The sequence below is a fragment of the Phyllobates terribilis genome, unplaced genomic scaffold, assembly GCF_046119375.1.
Source record: "Phyllobates terribilis strain yellow unplaced genomic scaffold, ASM4611937v1 Scaffold_8__6_contigs__length_399053987, whole genome shotgun sequence".
NCBI lineage: Eukaryota > Metazoa > Chordata > Amphibia > Anura > Dendrobatidae > Phyllobates > Phyllobates terribilis.
The window spans coordinates 361,376,761-361,392,579 of NW_027362768.1; positions in this window are offsets into that span (position 1 = coordinate 361,376,761).

Here is a 15,819-nt window from a genome sequence, read left to right on the forward strand (position 1 = left end):
GCTCCCCCTTTTTGGGCTGGGCATCTTGTCTATATAGCTTTACACGGGCAGGTGCTGAACAGTCAGGTCTGGATCCTAGTAAGGTGAACTACAAGAGTTAGGGACCATCTTGATTGGGGTCACCTTGTCATGATGGAATGACTTTTATGCTCTTTTGATCAAAATAGTGTTAGCTAAGTACCCTATGTCATTTACATCTATTATTACTATTTATTTTATTCACTTACTGCAGAGTATATGCTCATTTTGTTTTTATTTTAGGTTTTGCCCGATAAATGGCCATAGTATGAATGTGTACCTACACATTGCACTTATACCAACTTGTGTTCCGGATAATTTTTTTGGTTTTCCTTTAAGTATGAATCTGTAATTTGTTAAATGTAGAAAAGAAAACGAAATGTTTCCATTAATAACCACAAATTTCCCAACCAGAACCTTTAGGCTATGTTCACACATGTTGGGTTTTTCAGCGTTTTTTTTGCTGCATATTTTTATGTAAATTTTCAGCTGCGTTTGTCAGTACCAGCAAAGTTTATGAGAAACCGGAATTTTCTGTTCACACATCATGTTTTTTTTTTATTGTTGCTTATTTTGTGCCTTGGTTGGGTTTTTGGGAAATAGAGCATATAACTTCTTTCAGCGTTTTTTCAGCGTTTTTTCACCCATAGGAAGTAATGAGTGGTGAAAAAAATGCTAAAAAAAATGCATCAAAATTTGCTTTAGTGTTTTTCAGCGTTTTTGATGGCAAAATAGAATGGGGTTCTTTTTTGTTCACAGAACTTTATGTACATGAATAAATAGAGACAGAAAGACAGTGAAAAAAGGCTGAAAAAACGCACAAAAAACGCAGCAAAACCTGCGTTTTTTACGCTGCTGATTTCCTGCCAGAGATTACGTTTTGCTGCAGATTTGTGACACTGAAAAACCCAACATGTGTGAACATAGCCTTACTAGAGCAAAACTAATAGAAAGCTTCTTTGCAACGTATCTTCATTAGTAGAAATGAGAGAACCCAAACGTAAAAGTTTGGGGTTCGTACCGGACAGTTAGTGTCCGGTGCTAAACTCCGATCACGGACTTCTCCCGGAAGTCCATTTAATGTTTGGAGTTCCGAGAGGAGAGAGAATATTTTCAAGCTCCAAAATTCAGGTACCCATTGATTTCAATGGGGTTCAGGTTCAAGTTTGGGTACAGTTTTGGTACCCCAGCCAAATTATGGACTAAAATTTCGATCATGTACCAAAACCTGAATGTCCACGAGTCCGCTCATCCCTATTCATTAGCTTATTTTTCTTTGGAACTCCATTACTCCTTAGAGAACATCAACAAGCTTATGTATACAGATCCTATTTTTATTGCATGTCCCTATTTAGTTGTGTAAGCACAAAAAATGCCCCTACCCACCAAAATAAATAAATAATGAATAGAGAATATGTTTTTTGTCTGTATGTCTCTGGAAATCAATCACCTCTCCTCCCCATAACTGTGCTAAGTCAACTGACTGCAGCAGGAGCCTCCCCCCAATGACCTATCTGTATTAGAACACTAGATCAGTAAGCCACACCCCCTGAACTAAGGGGGAGGGGCTTCAGACAGTTATAAGAGATGAACAGTAAATTAACCCTTGTGTTCTTTGCAAGGCTTTTACATAACTGACTGTTTCAGGCTCATACAGAAATTGTGTCAAACTAACAGACTAACAAACAGTGAGGACAAGTATATTTCTTGTTTAACCCCATAATTTAAACTTTTGAAAAATTTTCACTTCCATGAAAAAAAAAAAACTATGCAAGTTTGGTATTGGTACTAACCTAGAGAATCCCAAATTAATGGTGGAATTAATTTTTTTTCACCATTTCCTCCCACTTAGATTTTTTTTCCATTTTTCAGCATATTATATGGTAAAATAAATGGTGTCATTATACACTACAACTCGTCCCGCAAAGAAACAAGTCCTCGTATGGCTAGGTCAACGAGGAAAAAAAAAAAAAGGTATTGCTCTTGGAAGAAGGGGAGGAAAAAAGAAAATGCAAAGATTTAAAACTGTCTGGTCCTGGACACTTAGACATTCATTCTAGGTTTAGTCTTTCTTTAAAGCGTACCTATCATTTCATGTATAAGTTGTCATGTGTAAATGATGAATAACATTATATCTGGTCATTATAAGTATGTCTTGTATGCTGCATTTTCACCAGTGTTCCCACCGTTGGCTCTATCTATAATTTTCAATAGCCTCTGAGCTAGTGGGGTCGTTCTGCAGCTGGTTGTGACGCGCCCCCTGGGCCTGTGCTGTGCAGGGGGGATACCCGGAGCCGGATCGCTGGGGGTTGTAGTCTCAGTGTGGCGGTGACCCGGTCCGTGCCCAGGGCGGTCAAACTAGTGGCAGTCTATTGGTATTGTAATTGTCCGACTACGCCACCCGTGGATTGCGGTCAGTGGGGACCGCCGCTGCGCTGCAGACCGCTGAGGCTGATGTCATTTGCGCAGCCGAGTATGAAATAACTCCCCACGGGAGAAGTATTGCCTCAGGGCAGCTAGAGTGGATGATGGGAGTGATGGTGTGTGTGTCCCAGGACCGATGGTGCTGGTGCGGCGATGAAACACAGAGACTTGTAATTGCAGTTTCCAATGCTTTACTCACAGTTGTTATTCTGGTCACTTGTGCACATGAGGGACCGCCTGAGCCGTGCTGCGTCCACCAGGCAAGGGACTCGACCAACTCCCAGGCAATTCCAGAGCGTGGCACAGGGCTCCCTTCCTTTCCTTTCTCTGGCCGTCCCCACCAGTGACCCACCTTTATCCAGCTCCCTCGGGCCTTCTCTTGGCGAAACCTATCTCCGGTTTCCCTGACCCTATGCGGTATCCTTTCCTGGTGGATGTAGTGAGGGGTCGCACCAAGATGTGGTAACAACCTCCGGTCTTTGGCTGAGGAATTTGTTGCCTCCACCAATTTGGGTTCCGGTACCCTGTTCTGCCAACCCTTCACCCTGTATCTCCTGGGCATATGGGGTTCCTTCTGTCCTCGTGTCTCTGGGCCCTTCTCTGTGTTCCTTGCTTCCTTTCTCCTCTGTTCCAGTTCCTTTCTTACTTTCCTTTCCGTTCCTTCTCCTCTCTCTTTCTGCTGTTTCTGGCCTCCACTCAGACAGAGCCACAGCTCCCTGCCAGCCCTCTCTGGCTGAACTCCTTCTCTCACTCCTCTCCTCTGACTGTCTGAACTTCTAAGATGGTGCCCACCTTATATACCTCCTTCTAACACCCGAGCCCAGGTGACTAGCAACCAATGGGCTCCTACCTATGCCCAGAAACCCACCCCTATCTGCTCCTACACCACTGGGTATTCCACCCCCACCCCACTCCAGCCAGGGACAGATGCTGTCGTGCCTGCACTTCTGTCTAGTGGGAGCACCGTTGACCTGTCCCTCGGAAATGGGGTGTGTGTGGTGCATGCAGCTAAACGAGTCCTGGTCCACACTCCATCCTTACCCGGGAGTGGAATATCACACCTCTGGTTTGAGGTGCAATACCCCTGTAGCAGCCGAGCCCTCTGGGTGCTACAGTTGCAGAAGGTCACTTAGCATTACAGACACCTTCATAAATCTGTCTTACTTTAGGACCCAGCGGCTACCTCCCTCCTGCTCTGATTGACACCCTGGCCTGGGTGTTTAAATACTTTCAGTTTGGTGCAGGGAGGTACCGGTGATATTCACATGTTCCCTTGTGAAGGCTTGTAGCTGTTGCAGTCTGCTTACTTCCTCTCTGGTGCTTGGAGGACGTTTGGTATAATCTCTCTGAAGTCGGCTCAAGCTAAGTTGCTTTCCCCTGTGTTTGTCTCCCTTGTTGTCTTTAGTTTATAGCGGGCACTGACCAGTGCTCATCCCCCCTTCCCTATCCAGGGTCTAGCTCCAGGGATATACAGGGCTTAGGTTTCCTGTTCAGCGATTGGTGGGGAACCAATATAGGTACGGTAGGGGAGACAGGGTTATATTAGATCAGCCTAGGAAGTCTTCACTCCCCCTTTCCGTAGTATCTGGGTTCCCTTCCCCTCATCCCTTCGTGTTGCACTTTGCCTTTCCTACACTGTGCGTGACACCTATCCAGAGCACACAGAGATATGAGGGATTCATGTTCCCCAGTCCTATGTAGCACACAGAAGTAGCAGCCTGGAGGGCATGATACAGATATACTCAGTAGTATAGCTGTGAATCCAGCTTCGGAGGTGAGATAAAATCCTTACTAGAAAGCTGCATCATCATCTGTGCTTCTCAGCCTGTGTCTCTCTCTCTGCTCCTTCCTCCTCCTTTCCCTCCTCTTTTTGTAATCCCTCAGTGAGCTGGCACTCCATCTTGTCTTTAGAACTAATTTTAGAAAAGTTTCTGAGAAAATTAAGTGGAGAAAGAAATAAATTTCTCCGATGAGATATATTACAAAGTTTCTTATATTTTATTAAACTATTCATTTTCTGAAAAGTTTCTTGAAAGGACAGTGACAATTCAAGTGTCCTTAGTGTACTGTTTCAATATTTCACCGGAGTAGTTCTGTGCTGCAGTTTTCTGTGCAGTCATTGGCGAGGACATCTATATCCTTTATTTTCCCAGAGGTCATAACTCCTACTAACAAAATGCAATTATATGTCAAAGATAATATTATAAAATTCTGGCTGCCTCGTGCTATCACTAGATGGAGCTCACGTCACACATTTTCACATATACAGTGATTGCCCCCTAGTGGTGAATGATGGCAGACAGAATTTTATTTTTCTCCGGCTGTGTGGCTGCTTGTTCTGACAAACACATTTGTTTTGGTAGTTTCTGTTCTTTAAATTTGCATTTATTTATGTGCTAACACTGGAGGAAATAGTTCTGCCGCGCGTAGGAAACACAGATTGAAGCAATTCACAATATTAAGGCGCAGGAGCCGATGTCACAGGGTGAACCTTGTTTTCTCCTGATGCGCGAGTTCTAGAAGCTCGTTACACAGCAACCTTGAAAGAGAATCGCACAGGACGTAGAATTCCATCACTGCATTAAAAATAATGATTACGCTGGGAGAAAAGAATGAGAATCCGGCGCGCGGTGAGGAGAGAACGACCGGAGTCAAGGTATCGGAAAACATATTCCAACATCATTAAACAATACCCTGAAGCCAAGGCTGCACATCCTGACTGGTGGGAAGACGCCTCCTGCATCTCGCGTGACGTCTCCTGGGTGATTCAGTTTCTTATTTACGAAGGTTCATGCTGCGCCCGGCCCATTATATATGTACAATAATCCATATTCTATACAGTATACGTATATAATAAATCCCCTATGTTAGATAGATAATAGATAGAATAGATGACAGATCCTATTATTATTATTTATTATTATAGCGCCATTTATTCCATGGCGCTTTACATGTGAAAAGGGGTATACATAGCAAAAACAATTGCAATAATCTTAGATAATAGAAGTCGCTGACTGGTACAGGAGAAGAGAGGACCCTGCCCGCGAGGGCTCACAATCTACAAGGGATGGGTGAGCATAGAGTAGGTAAGGGTAAAGCTGGTCGTGGAGCGGCATGGTGGAGCGAGGGTTACTGCAGGTTGTAGGCTTGTCGGAAGAGCTGGGTCTTCAGGTTCCTTTTGAAGGTTTCCACGGTAGGCGAGAGTCTGATATGTTGGGGTAGAGCGTTCCAGAGTAGGGGGGGAAGCACGGGAGAAATCTTTTATGCGATTGTGGGAAGAGGAGATAAGAGGGGAGTAGAGAAGGAGATCTTGTGACGATCGGAGGTTGCATACAGGTAAGTACCGGGAGACTAGGTCACAGAGTTTAGAATAGATTGGAGGGGTGCGAGAGTGTTAGAAGGGAGGCCACAGAGCAGGAGGTCGCAGTATTTGAGGCGGGAGATGATGAGGGCATGCACTAGTGTTTTTGCAGATTCTTGATTGAGGAATGTGCCGATCCGGGAGATATTTTTGAGTCGACAGGAAGAGGAAAGGGTTTGGATATGTGGTTTGAAGGAGAGATTAGAGTCCAGAGTTACCCCGAGGCAGCGAGCTTGCAGGACTGGGGAGAGTGAACAGCCATTGACGTTGATAGATAGGTCAGATGGGGGGGATGATTGAGATGGTGGAAAGATGATGAATTTGGTTTTGTCCATGTTAAGTTTTAGAAATCTAGCAGAAAGGAAGGATGAAATAGCGGACAGACATTGTGGGATTCTGGTTAGTAGGGAGGAGATATCAGGTCCAGGGAGGTAGATCTGTGTGTCATCAGTATAGAGGTGATACTAAAAGCAGTGGGACTCTATGCGCTGTCCCAGGCCGAAGGTGTAGATGGAGAAGAGCAGGGGTCCTAGGACTGAACCTTGGGGGACACAGACAGATAGGGGGCGAGATGAGGAGGTGGTGTGTGAGTGGGAGACACTGAATGTCCGGTCTGTTAGGTATGAAGAGATCCAGGATAGAGCCAAGTCCTTGATGCCAAGAGATGAGAGAGTCTGTAGTAAGAGGGAATGGTCCACTGTGTCGAAGGCAGATGACAGGTCCAGGAGGAGGAGGACGGAGTAGTGTCACTTGCATTTGGCAGTTAGTAGGTCGTTGGTGACTTTAGTCAGTGCAGTTTCAGTAGAATGGTGCCGTCGGAAGCCAGATTGTAAGCGGTCAAAGAGGGAGCAGGAGGAGAGGTGGGAGGACAGTTCAGAATGGACATGTTGTTCCAGTAGTTTTGAGGCATAGGGGAGAAGTGATATGGGGCGATAGCTAGTCAGAGAGGATGGGTCAAGGGAGGGCTTTTTGAGGATGGATGTGATCGATCGTTTGAAGCATCTATCTATCGATCGATCTACCTACGGGGGCTTTTACATATTAGATAAAACTTGGTTGAGCCTGCAGATTTTGGCTGGATTGGTTGACCACCTAATATGTATGGGGGCTTCCCTACTTGGGCACAGTCATGGAGCAGAAGGGGGTCTTCCCCCAACTGTTCTCACAAATTTGGGAGCTACAATTGTCCACAATTACTTGTACTGAAGCATTAAGATTTCCATTCACTGGAACTAAGGGGCCAAGGTTGACCTGTAATAACAGCCCATAGCATTATCCTCCTCCACCATGTGTACAGCAGCACAATGCAGTCAGGGTGTAACGTCATCCTGGAATCACCACATCCTGGCTGGTCCATCAGACGCAGATAGAGAAGTGCGATCCGTCACTGCAAAGAACACATTTCTTCCAGAGTCCAGTGGTGGCGGCTTTACACCACTCCTTCCAACACTTGGCATTGTGCTTGGTGATGTACGGCTGTATTCAGCTGCTCGGCCCTCAAGCTCCCGATTGGGACAGGACTATACTTGACTTCATATCTATCTACCTAACTCAATAGTGTAAAAAAACCTTCAGGATGAATATTCGAAACTAAAGGGGACCTGTTCTGCCCCCAAGTACCAAGATCCTGCAGATATACAGTAGCTTTAATCTGCAGATTATCTATTCATCTAAGGGCTTCCACTAGCGTATACAGGGGCTGGCTGCCAAATTTTAGCCTGGAGGGCAAGTCCACTGCAGCAGCCCATCCTTATTGTGTTTACAATATGAAATTCACCATTAACGCAGGCTTAAAGGGAATATGTCACTCCCGTAACGCTTTTAATCTATTACTATGGGCATACAGGTGATAGAATTGTTAAAATAGTTTTGTATGCCTCATAGCTGCGGCCTTGCTGTTGAGAAATCGTCTTTTAATCCTATATGTTAATGAGGTCTTCCAGGCTCCGGGGCGTGCGGTGCCTGGAAGAAAACTCTGCCTCCGGTGTTCATTTGTGTACATGTCACCTGCCATCAGGGTCACAGTGCCATGTGACGTGTAGTTGTAAAGCCAGAATCCTGCTCCTGCACCCTGCAATAGCGCAATTATACTTACCTTTTCCGCCCTTTTATGGGCATTGACATCATTGTTCTTCTGCTCAGGCGCCGGCGAGTCACTGCTCCTGAAGTGAAGAACAGCTTTGATGAGGCATACATGTAGGACTATTTCTGGAGTGGACCTACCGCCGGGGCAACTGCACTGGGGCCCGGCGGTGCAGGGGGCCCTTGCCGGTCGACTAATGATGAGAGCAATCTGGCCTGCGTCTCAGAGCCCCAGACTCCGGGGGGGACATGGTCAAATTGCCCTCATCATATGCGGTGGGCAGGGAGCGATTCCTCCAGCTCCGCTGCTGACAAGAGAAAATGGCAGCAGAGGCCCGCGCTGCTTTATGACGTCATCATGCGGTGTGGGCCTGTGTCAGAGAGAAAGCTGCCGGTGAGGACGATGCTGCAGGGGAGCGCGCTGAGAGGTAAGTTTAGTGTTTTTTAATTTTTATATTCTGAAACGCTGGGGTGAACTGGGGAGGTGGAGGAGAGCAATGATGGTGCTAAGAAGACCAGTGGTGGCGATGGGGAGAGCAATGATGGGGCTAAGGAGAGCAACGGTGGCGATGGAGAGAGCAATGATGGGGCTAAGGAGAGCAATGGTGACGATGGGGAGAGCAATGATGGGGTTAAGGAGAGCAATGGTGGCAATGGGAAGAGTAATGATGGGGCTAAGGAAAGCAAAGGTGGTAATGGTGAGAGCAATGATGGGGCTAAGGAGAGCAATGGTGGCGACGGGGAGAGCAATGATAGGGCTAAGGAGAGCAATGGTGGTGATGGGGAGAACAATGATGGGGCTAAGGAGAGCAATGGTGGCAATGGGGAGAGTAATAATGGGGATAAGGAGAGTAACGGTGGCGATGGGGAGAGCAATGATGGGCTAAGGAGAGCAATGGTGGCGATGGGGAGAACAATGATGGGGCTAAGGAGAGCAATGGTGGCGATGGAGAGAGCAATGATGGGGCTAAGGAGAGCAATGGTGACGATGGGGAGAGCAATGATGGGGTTAAGGAGAGCAATGGTGGCAATGGGAAGAGTAATGATGGGGCTAAGGAAAGCAAAGGTGGTAATGGTGAGAGCAATGATGGGGCTAAGGAGAGCAATGGTGGCGACGGGGAGAGCAATGATGGGGCTAAGGAGAGCAATGGTGGTGATGGGGAGAACAATGATGGGGCTAAGGAGAGCAATGGTGGCAATGGGGAGAGTAATAATGGGGCTAAGGAGAGCAATGGTGGCGACGGGGAGAGCAATGATGGGCTAAGGAGAGCAATGGTGGCGATGGGGAGAACAATGATGGGGCTAAGGAGAGCAATGGTGGCAATGGGGAGAGTAATAATGGGGCTAAGGAGAGCAATGGTGGCGACGGGGAGAGCAATGATGGGCTAAGGAGAGCAATGGTGGCGATGGGGAGAACAATGATGGGGCTAAGGAGAGCAATGGTGGCGATGGGGAGAGCAATGATGGGGCTAAAGAGAGCAATGTTGGCTATGGGGAGATCAATGATGGGGCTGGGGAGAGCAATGGTGGGGCTGGTGAGAGCAATGGTGGGGTTGGGGAGAGCAGTGGTGGCGATGGGGAGAGCAATGGTGGGGCTGGAAAGAGCAATGATGGGGCTGGAGAGAGCAATGATGGGGAGAGCAATGGTGGTGATGGGGAGGGCAATGGTGTTGATGGGAAGAGTAATTATGGGGCTGTGGAGAGCAATGATGGAGCTATGAAGAGCAATGATGGGGCTAGGGAGGGACAGCAATGATGGGGATGGGGAGAGCAATGATGGGACTGGAGAAAGCAATGATGGGGTGCTGTGAGAGAGCAATGACGGGGGTGGTGGGAGAACAATGATGGGGGTGCTGGGAGAGAGCAATGATGGGGTGCTGGGAGAGAGCAATGATGGAGGTGCTGGGAGAGAGCAATGATGGAGGTGGTGGGAGAGAGCAATGATGGGGGTGGTGGGAGAGAGCAATGACGGGGGTTGCTGGGAGAGAGCAATGACGGGGGTGGTGGGAGAGAGCAATGACGGGGGTTGCTGGGAGAGAGCAATGACGGGGTGCTGGGAGAGAGCAATGATGGGGGTGGTGGGAGAGAGCAATGACGGGGGTTGCTGGGACAGAGCAATGACGGAGTGTGCTGGGAGAGAGCAATGATGGGGGTGCTGGGAGAGAGCAATGACAGGGGTGCTGGGACAGAGCAATGATGGGGGTGCTGGGACAGAGCAATGATGGGGGTGCTGGGAGAGAGCAATGATGGGGGTGCGGGGAGAGAGCAATGATGGGGTGCTGGGAGAGAGCAATGACGGGGGTGCTGGGAGAGAGCAATGATGGGGGTGCTGGGACAGAGCAATGATGGGGTGCTGGGAGAGAGCAATGACGGGGGTGCTGGGAGAGAGTAATGATGGGGGTGCTGGGAGAAAGCAATGACGGGGTGCTGGGAGAGAGCAATGACGGGGGTGCTGGGAGAGAGCAATGATGGGGGTGCTAGGACAGAGCAATGATGGGGTGCTGGGAGAGAGCAATGAAGGGGGTGGTGGGAGAGAGCAATGACGGGGGGTGCTAGGAGAGAGCAATGACGGGGATACTGGGAGAGAGCAATGATGGGGGTGGTGGGAGAGAGCAATGACGGGGGTTGCTGGGAGAGAGCAATGACGGGGGTTGCTGGGAGAGAGCAATGACGGGGGTTGCTGGGAGAGAGCAATGATGGGGGTGCTGGGAGAGAGCAATGATGGGGTGCTGAGAGAGAGCAATGACGGGGTGGTAGGAGAGAGCAATGACGGGGGGTTGCTGGGACAGAGCAATGACGGGGTTGCTGGGAGAGACCAATGATGGGGGTGCTGGGAGAGAGCAATGGTGGGGGTGCTGGGAGAGAGCAATGATGGGGGTGCTGGAACAGAGCAATGATGGGGTGCTGGGAGAGAGCAATGATGGGGTGCTGGTAGAGAGCAATGACAGGGGTGCTGGGACAGAGCAATGATGGGGGTGCTGGGACAGAGCAATGATGGGGTGCTGGGAGAGAGCAATGATGGGGGTGCTGGGAGAGAGCAATTATGGGGTGCTGGGAGAGAGCAATGACGGGGGTGCTGGGAGAGAGCAATGATGGGGGTGCTGGGAGAGAGCAATGATGGGGGTGCTGGGAGAGAGCAATGACGGGGTGCTGGGAGAGAGCAATGACGGGGGTGCTGGGAGAGAGCAATGATGGGGGTGCTGGGACAGAGCAATGATGGGGGGCTGGGACAGAGCAATGGCGGGGGTGCTGGGAGAGAGCAATGATGGAGGTGCTGGGACAGAGCAATGATGGGGGTGTTGGGAGAGAGAAATGATGGGGGTTTCACTTTGCTTGTGCTGTAAAGCCTTGTATATATTCCGTGTGCACATAGCCTTACAGTTAATTTGGGAGAGTCACAGAGACTGAATAATTTATATTATTGGTTGGTGCAGATTATAGTTAATGGGGGGCACAGTGCTGCTTATCACTTTATATTTTGATTACTAAGTGGCTAATAATATATTAATAAGGGGCGGGGGTACATATCTGTATTCAGGGGCGCTGTGTGGGGGAGACACTTCTATATATACAATATATGTGACCTTGTTATTATCTAGACTGGAGATCATCGTGACAAGACGAGTCGTGGCTGGGAGATGTGGACATGAAGGTCTGACCAGATGGAGAAGAAGCAGCAGAAACCGACTCTGATCAGATGAGACGTCAGCGGTAAGTGCCTGGATGTAAATATTATTCTGTATCTGCGCTGTGTGACTTGGATTGATAATGTTATCTGCAAAATCCCTTAGGCTGCATTCTCACATTTGTGTGAAATGTACTTGTGCTGCCAGATTTTTTTATCGGATGGTCCACGGACTCGTAGAGTTTTATAGATCCATTCACACATCCATGAAAATCACGGATCTGAGAATGAGATCTAAGAGGGTCAGAGATGTCCTGTTCTGATCTGATTTTGTGGTTTAGAATAGGACATGCTCAATGCATCTGTAAAAGCAGGCAGCACACCGACACTGCACACAGATACAGGAATGTAGTCTTATTATGTATAACACAGTCCCTTAGTACATAGTGTACTCACTTATTATGTATAGCGCCATCCTTAGTTATATACAACCCCTGGCAAAAATGATGGAATCACCGGGCTCGGAGGATGCTCATTCAGTTGTTTAATGTTGTTGAAAAAAAGCAGATCACAGACATGGCACAAAACTAAAGTCATTTCAAATGGCAACTTTAGGGCTTTAAGAAACACTAAAAGAAATCAAGATTAAAAATGTGGTACTCCGTAAGGGTAATTTTTTTCAGACCAAGCAGAGGGAAAAAATTATGGAATCACTGAATTCTGAGGAAAAAATTATGGAATCATGAAAAACAAACACACAAAAGAGCACTCCAATACATCACTAGTATTTTGTTGCACCACCTCTGGCTTTAATAACAGCTTGCAGTCTCTGAGGCATGGACTTAATGAGTGACAAACAGTACTCTTCATCAATCTGGCTCCAACTTTCTCTGATTGCTGTTGCCAGATCAGCTTTGCAGGTTGGAGCTTTGTCATGGACCATTTTCTTCAACTTCCACTATAGATTTTCAATTGGATTGAGATCCGGACTATTTGCAGGCCATGACATTGACCTTATGTGTCTTCTTTCAAGGAATGTTTTCACAGTTTTTGCTCTATGGCAGGATGCATTATCATCTTGAAAAATGATGTCATCATCCCCAAATTCAATTGATGGGATAAGAAAACTGTCCAAAATATCAATGTAAACTTGGGCATTTATTGAAGATGTAATGACAGCCATCTCCCCAGTGCCTTTACCTGACATGCAGCTCCATATCATCAATGACTGTGGAAATTTGCATGTTCTCTTCATGCAGTCATCTTTATAAATCTCATTGGAACGGCACCAAACAAAAGTTCCAGCATCATCACCTTGCCCAATGCAGATTCGCGATTCATCACTGAATATGACTTTCATCCAGTCATCCACAGTCCACGATTGCTTTTTCTTAGCCCATTGTAACCTTGTTTTTTTCTGTTTAGGTGTTAATGATGGCTTATGTTTAGCTTTTCTGTATGTAAATCCCATTTCCTTTAGGCGGTTTCTTACAGTTCGGTCACAGACATTGACTCCAGTTTCCTCCCATTCGTTCCTCATTTGTTTTGTTGTGCATTTCCTGTTTTGGAGACATATTGCTTTAAGTTTCCGGTCTTGACGCTTTGATGTCTTCCTTGGTCTACCAGTATGTTTGCCTTTAACAACCATCCCATGTTGTTTGTATTTGGTCCAGATTTTAGGCACAGCTGACTGTGAACAACCAACATCTTTTGCAACATTGCGTGATGATTTACCTTCTTTTAAGAGTTTGATAATCCTCTTCTTTGTTTCAATTGACATCTCTCGTGTTGGAGCCATGATTCATGTCAGTCCACTTGGTGCAACAGCTCTCCAAGGTGTGATCACTCCTTTTTAGATGCAGACTAATGAGCAGATCTAATTTGATGCAGGTGTTAGTTTTGGAAATGAAAATTTACAGGGTGATTCCATAATTTTTTCCTCAGAATTGAGTGATTCCATAATTTTTTCCCTCTGCTTGGTCTGAAAAAAATTACCCTTACTGAGTACCACATTTTTAATCTTGATTTCTTTTAGTGTTTCTTAAAGCCCTAAAGTTGCCATTTGAAATGACTTTAGTTTTGTGCCATGTCTGTGATCTGCTTTTTTTCAACAACATTAAACAACTGAATGAACATCCTCGAGCCCGGTGATTCCATAATTTTTGCCAGGGGTTGTAGTTTCCTCTTTTATTATGTATAACACCCTCCATTATTACATACCATCCTCTCTAGTTGTATATGGTGCCGTCTCTTATTATATAGCTTCCTCTGCTGTTATGTACAGTGCTGTCCCTTACATAGCGTATTCTTGTTATTTTTTTCAGTCACAGTGCCCTCTTTTATTACATAGTCTCTCTGAAATGTATGTTCAGTAAATGCACTCAACACTTGGTTGCGGCTCCTTTTGCATCAATTACTGCATCAATGCGGCAATGTGGCATGGAGGCGATCAGCCTGTGGCTGCTGAGGTGTTATGGAAGCCCAGGTTGCTTTGATAGAAGCCTTCAGCTTTTCTGCATTGTTGGGTCTGGTGTCTCTCATCTTCCTCCTGACAATACCCCATAGATTCTCTATAATAGATTCTCTTTAGGGTTAAGGTCAGGCGAGTTTGCTGCCAATCAAGCACAGTGATACTGTTGTGTGTAAACCAGGTATTGGTACTTTTGGCAGTGTGGACAGGTGCCAAGTAGTGATGAGCGAGCAAGCTCGTTGCTCGAGATTTACGAGCATGCTCGGGTGAGCACCTATTATCTCCAGCATGCTGGGGGTTACGATTTTGTCGCTCCGTGAACATGATTTGCAACTGTTTGACAGCTTTAATACATGTGAGGAATGCCTCTTTTTCCAGCATTCCTCACATGTATTAAAGCTGTCAAACAGTCGCAAATCATGTTCATGGAGCGATAAAAACGTAACCCCTGAGCATAATAGGTGCTCACCCGAGCATGCTCGTAAATCTCGAGCAACAAGCATGCTCGATCATCACTAGTGCCAAGTCCTGCTGGAGAATGAAATATCCATCTCCAAAAAGCTTGTCGGCAGAGGGAAGCATGAAGTGCTCTAAAATGTCCTGGTAGACTTCTGCGCTGACTTTGGTCTTGATAAAACACAGTGGACCTACACCAGCAGATGACATGGCTTCCCAAACCATCACTGATTGTGGAGACTTCACACTAGACCTCCAGCAGCTTGGATTGTGGCCTCTCCACTCTTCCTCCAGACTCTGGGACCTTGATTTCCAAATGAAATGCAAAATTTACTTTCATCTGAAAACAACACCTTGGACCACTGAGAACAGTCCAGATGTTTTTCTCGTTGGCCCAGGTAAGACGCTTCTGGCGTTGTCTATTGGTCATGAGGGGCTTGACACAAGGAATGCGACACTTGTAGCCCATGTCCTGGATACGTCTGTGTGTGGTGGCTCTTGAAGCAATGACTCCAGCAGCAGTCCACTCCTTGTCAATCTCCCCCAATTTTTTGAATGGCCTTTTCTTAACAATCCTTTCAAGGCTGCGGTTATCCCGGTTGCTTGTCCACCTTTTTTTACCACACTTTTTCCTTCCACTCAACTTTCCAGTAATATGCTTGGATACAGCACTCTGTGAACAGCCAGCTTCTTTAGCAATGACCTTTCGTGGCTTACCCTCCTTGTGGAGTGTGTCAATCACTGCCGTCTGGACATCTGTCAAGTCAGCAGTCTTCCCCATGATTGTGGAGTCTACTGAAACAGACTAAGGGACCTTTTTAAACACATCGGAAGCCTTTGCAGGTGTTTTTTGTTAATCTGTCTTACTCTAATTTACTGAGATAATGACTTTTGTGTTTTCATTGGCTGTAAGCCATAATCATCAACATTAACAGAAATAAACACTTGAAATAGATCCCTCTGTGTGTAATGACTCTATATAATATATGAACTTCACTTTTTGTATTGAAGAACTGAAATAAATTGACTATTTGTACTTCGCCGGACACAACAATATAGGTAACCCTTTTTTTTTTTATTATTATTTCATGAATTTCATGAAATAATAAAAAAAAAAATACGTGGGGCTTCGCCCTATTTTTGTGTCCAGCGTTCATAGAAGCGCCATTTTCTGGCGCTGTATCCAGCTCATCCAGGGCCCTGGTGCGGTGGCTCACTGGGTAATAAAGGGGTTAGGGCCAGCTTTGTATTATCCGCTGGCCCTAAGCCCGAAATTCATGGGGTCACCCCAATATTAGACATGACAGCCATGAATTTCTAGTAAAGTATTTAAAAAAAACACAACACATAGAAAAAATTTTTTTATTAGAAATAAAACAAAAA